Here is a 5,734-nt window from a genome sequence, read left to right as displayed (position 1 = left end):
TCAGTGATGCCTACCATAATCAATTCAAAAATAATTTGATTCTCATGTTTATAGTTACTTTATTGTTTCATGTTTTATCATTAGTTGTAGACATGTCGGCATTGCATTCTTCACTGGAGTATAAATACTTCAAGTGATGTCAGTGGTCCTCATAAGCTAGCCCAGCGCCTTACTTACATACTGATTTGTTGAACTGACTTGAAGTGAATCACTCCTGGTTGTTGTTGTCATTATGGTTGTTTGTTTTATTTTGTTTAGCCAGCATGTTTTATTTTGTTAACAACATGCTCCTCCCAGGTATGATAATGTCACACTGTAACACAGAGGCCATTGGTATTTCTTTTTCATTCATTCATCCATAATAGGGACAGGAATAATTAGAATGAAAGCAGCTGGGACTCCCTAGAAAATAATACACTCCATCTCAGTCACTCAGAGAAATATCTTGGGCAGTTACTAAATTAAAACTGTTTTTAGCAAACCCAGTGTGCTGAGGTGGGAAACACAATCACATTACTTGCAATTTACTGTTGCTCCCTTAGTGATCTGCAGATCAAAAAGTATCTGTTCTGACACCACTTCTGAAACTTAATGCTGTGTTTAATTTATCTAATTAGGACCTCTTAGCACCTCAAATAGGTACTTTAAAAAACACCACCACCACCCAGCTGTTAGCCTAGGGACAAAAGAATAAATGCAAATTTAACGCTTTTCAAAGGTGAATCTGCACATTTTGATGTCTTGACAGCATTCAATAAAAATCAAGTGTTCTTAGAGACAATATACTAATTTGTTGATTGTTTCTGGACCTCAATAAATATTGAAAATAGTTCTTAAAACTGATCATTATTTGGGTAAATATTTGTGTGGATATGCGTAAGTATAATCTTTATAACATAAACTACTTTTCAGGAGTTTGTTGCTGCTTCTGAGACAAAGAACTCTTGATGTCAAGATTTGAAGAGAGAAGAAATGAAATACAGAATATGGTAAGTGACTTGCAGATAGACTATTTCAGCCTCATCTAATCTAATGCTCCATTGTGTAGTTTTCATTTGTAAGTTGCATACATATAAATACATACTTATGGTAGTCACTGTTGCAAACAGTTGTGAAATATGACCACAGTTGAATCAAACTTTGTCCACTCTTATAAGCTTATTTTGATAAACTTGGTGTAACAGACACTTGGCTATCAACCATGGTGGGAGATTTTAACTTTTCAATTTCTTGAAATTTGGTTATACTTAAGTTATTCAGATTATTCAACAGTGATATGCAACAGCTAAATAAATATTTCTTGATGCTTAAAGGGCTTTTTTATTAGTTTACAAAAGCAAGTTAGTTTTGCTGAGTTTATAAGAATCTCTAGTGTTTTGGCTTGTTCTCTTTTCTTGCTGTGTTTTCTGTAATGGATAAGAGTTATTTTCTCTTCTCATCTTATTCAGAAGACCCTCTCTAGGGCTTCTCAGGGGATGAATTATAGAGCAGTAGTCTCCAACCTTTTTGACACCAGGGACCGGTTTTGTGGAAGACAATTTTTCCATGGACCGGGGGTGGGGGGAGATGGTTTGGGGATGATTCAAGTGCATTACATTAATTGTGCACTTTATTTATATTATTATTACATTGTAATATATAATGAAATAATTATATAACTCATCATAATGCAGAATCAGTGGGAGCCCTGAGCTTGTTTTCTTGCAACTAGATGGTCCCATCTGGGGGTGATGGGAGACAGTGACACCTGAAGTGTGTTGCTTATGTCCAGTCTACTCCATAAGATGCAACTTAATTGTCACTTGTCACTCACTGATAGGGTTTTGATATAAGTCTGCAAGCAATTGATTTGTTATGGTCTCTGTGCAGTCAAACCTCTCTGCTAATGATAATCTGTATTTGCAGCTGCTCCCCAGCACTAGCATCACTGCCCCAGCTCCACCTCAGATCATCAGGCATTAGATTCTCATAAGGAGCACACAACCTAGATTCCTTGCACGTGCAGTTCACAGTAGCATTCAAGTTCCTATGAGAATCTAATGCCGCTGCTGATCTGACAGGAGGCGGAGCTCAGGCAGTAATGTGAGAGATGGGGAGCGGCTGTAAATACAGATGAAGCTTCCTTGCTAGCCCGCTGTTCACTTCCTGCTGTGTGGCCCGTTTCTTAACAGGCCATGGACCGGTAGCAGTCCGTGGCCCAGGGGTTGGGGTCCCCTGTTATAGAGGGTTGAAAGAACAAAGGAAAGATAAAGGAAGAGAGTTCCAGAGTCATTTTTGGAGCACAAGTAGAGACATGCTGCTGGCATTGTACTCTGTCCATCCCCACGCCATCCAGTGCCCAAGAAAATGTTGCAAGTTTATGGTGACATGGTGGCATGAACTAGATTTTTCCTGCTAGTCGATTTTCAGAAACCATTAGTAGATCCTACTTTATTTAGTTAGGGCCATTCTTTTAGACTAGAACTTCTTAAATTGGGCTCAGAAAGTAAGCTTTATATAAGATTATCAGTAATCCCTCTGAAATTATATGCAGTGTATTGTGTATAGTATATTCTTTTTTCTATGGAGATGACCAATGGGTTTTATCAATTTTTAAAGGATCTTGATGACATAAAAAGTTTTTATCCAGCATAGTTATATTAATTTAGAACAGATGTGATTAAAATAAAAAATTTGAAGGAAGTGTGGAGTTTTTCTCTATATATTTTTATTAATATTCCAGGTGGTGTTGGCTGTAAAATTTGCTCCCTCGTAACTCCTTTTTAATTATAAATGTTTTTAGAGGAATAAAAACTATTCAAGAGTTTTGTTGGTACTTTCCCTTTCGTCATTCTCTAAAATTTGAACCAAATTTGAATAGTTATTCTTGCAAATAGGAAAAATATACAACTCCATTCATATTCCTTTTATACTCACTTTACAAACCCTTGCATAGACTTTTAGTTATTCTATGACTAAATGTATATTTTTAAAAGACATCTATTATTTTTAGATATTCTTCAGGTATTGGACCCTGTTATATGAATATTGATCATTATCGCCTCCAGGGTTTTGTTCTGTTTTTGTTTGTTTCATTTGTTTGTTTTTGCTCACAGTTATAAGTAGGAAAACTATTTCTGACCTGGTCATAATTTTTCTTTATCTTAGCTGGAAACTCTAAAAAGTATTTTCTCTGTTTCCTGCATCGTATATCTATCCCTGCTAACGTGGACATTGCCTCCCACTTCCATTTACACTCATGAAGATATTAATTCTCTGGTATTCCAGCAGCCTATTTTATTTTCACTAAACTCTATTAACAGGTTCTCAGCCTGTGTCTACACCAAATGATAACTAATTTTATCTTTTCCAAAAGATATACAAGTTGTAGAGGAATAGTCCAGATATTTTGGTAATTTTTTTGGTGGGGGAGGGGAGAGATTATCCTGGCTTCTGATGAGCCTGAGAAGGCTTCCCATGCCAGCCCATGTCTCCATTTGATAGTGAGTGTGTTTCCCACCTAGAAGATATCTGAAGCCTATCCGCTTTAGTCATTGCACCAGAAGTGTTTTTTCTTCTCTTAGTGAATCATGTTTCCAGAAAAAAAAGTTGAAATTTGATAAGATCAACGTAGAAAGCCAAAAGTTGCTCTGAGTTATGGTGTTATTTCTCAGCCAGAGGCTTGTCTCTTCTGCCCAGCTGCAAAATTTCTCTGTACACAGGGGTCTCTTTAGTGCCAAAGGGGATAAGCAAAAGAGGATGAAAATATATCTGCTGTTGCCTGGATGACCCCAATCACATTGACTCCTTCAGCAAGTTTTCCTTAGAATCCTTGGAAGAAGCTTTGCCTAACCACCTATCCCAACATTCAGGATTTACTTTTAAGATGGTCAGTTAATATTTCTTGAATATAAACTATTGGCTAGAGTAACAGGAAACTTGAGTTTATTAAACTTATACATACTTAACTATGGTCTACAGGGTATTTTAAACTCAGCCATTTGGCTTCAGATCTACTTTCTTACCCCCCAAAATATACAGCGTGAAATGTATGAGAAGTAATTGGATATAGCATCTTTTCCAAGTCCTCAATATCTTATTTCTTCCAGATAATAGGGAAAAAAATATACAGTATTCCCATGATTAAACATACTAGACATAGCTATAAGCTTGAATTTCTAGGAAAATTAAACAAAAGTGGTAATGAGTTGGAACTTAGGCCCCTAAATACCTAAGGTAATATATATTAATGTGTGAAAACCTAACTTGAGAAAGGGACAACAAATTATGGAATATTTAAATGACTTATGAGATACCATACTATGGAAAAACAAGTAACTTTAAAAAATATATGGTAGGACTATGAATGACAGCTTTGGTGGTGAAATGGTGAACTAACTACATACAGATTGATGGGAAGTTCTGACTTGGAAAGTTTTCCGTAATGTATTTTGGGGAAAAAAGTGAAATCAATCAAGTTATAGCATAATATGTATGGTAAAACCTCTTTTCTCACAGAAAAAAAAAACCTATATCAATCATGTTATAGCACATATACATATGTACAAACTATAATTTTAGTCCATTTGTTTTACAAAAACAAGACAAGTCAGCGTACATTGGTTCATGCAGTGAAAATGTCTTGAAAACACACACAGGTTAGTAGTTATATTGGGGAACAGAATGATAAAAGAAGGAAAGCCATCTTATTTTATGCTTTTCGTACTTCTATATTACTAGATATTTTTAACCTCAAGAAAGTATTACTTTTATAATTTAAAAGTCAGGTATGATATTTACTGAACAATTGTTCAAATGTTTCTTTTGCATGGCTTGCTATTTGGTGGCACTCCATTTAGTACTGTTAATTGGAAAGTCCCAAACAATTTTTTCAACAGAAATGAATGAAGTAAGATTGGGTTTGTGCTATATTCTTAGATTATATAAAGCTTTATTCTGGTACGAATCTATGTTGTATTTTTCTCTTCCTATTTCACTGTGGTTAGAGTGACTCATTTATTCTTTGACCTGCTGGTTCGGATTCCTGAGACATTACTTCCCATCAATCTGTATGTAGTTAGTTCACCATTTCACCACCAAAGCTGTCATTCATAAATTTGCCAAAGCCTGACTTGAATGTCCCTACCATGACTCTGGATCACCCCTTAGAGGAAGTGATCTCGAACTAACACTACTTCTTATTGCTCCTCCTGGCTACAGTGTCTCATTCACCAGCCTTCATTCAGGTTAAGCTAAAATACTCTCAGAAATTGATTTGTTTTCCATGCAAGGCAAGATTTCAACATGGTCTAAATCCCACTTATTGGTCCTATACCTACCTTCCATTGGGGACTGAGCTTAAAATAGTAACAATATTCATATATAACTTCCTTTTTGGTATAAGGAACATGCATTTTATATATATATATATATATATTCCTGGAGGAGTAGATGGTAGTCATACAGTGGTTTTAAATACAGTTTACCTACTATGTTATGCTGGGAAAATTCCTAAATACCCCATACCTTAGTTTTCTGCTTCTGTTAAAAGCAAATATATAAAAATATCCAATCCATAATATTGTTTTGAAAATTAAATGAATTATTATATGGAAAGTACTTAGAATAGCATCTGATACAGAAAAGCATGAAATAAATATAAAGTAGTTTAGAGAAAAACATAAACCATGGTATTCCTTATTAATGAATATTTTAAATGAATAATTAGTAATAGTATTTATGATATATATGGATG

General features: G+C 35.0%; 1 long non-coding RNA gene across 1 annotated transcript in view; it reads left to right on the top strand.

Annotated features, from left to right (window-relative positions):
- Positions 1-941: 941 nt before the first annotated feature.
- Positions 942-5,734, top strand: part of LOC309962667 — a 135,262-nt gene continuing 130,469 nt past the window's right edge. Inside the window, exon 1 of the long non-coding RNA XR_014326258.1 lies at positions 942-989. This is a non-coding gene — a long non-coding RNA (uncharacterized lncRNA). The remainder of the gene's footprint in view (positions 990-5,734) is intronic.

This window comes from Leucopleurus acutus (assembly GCF_964270905.1).
Source record: "Leucopleurus acutus genome assembly, chromosome: 5".
Lineage (NCBI taxonomy): Eukaryota > Metazoa > Chordata > Mammalia > Artiodactyla > Delphinidae > Leucopleurus > Leucopleurus acutus.
Note: the sequence above shows the minus strand (reverse complement) of the source record. Positions and strands in the feature narration are given on the sequence as shown.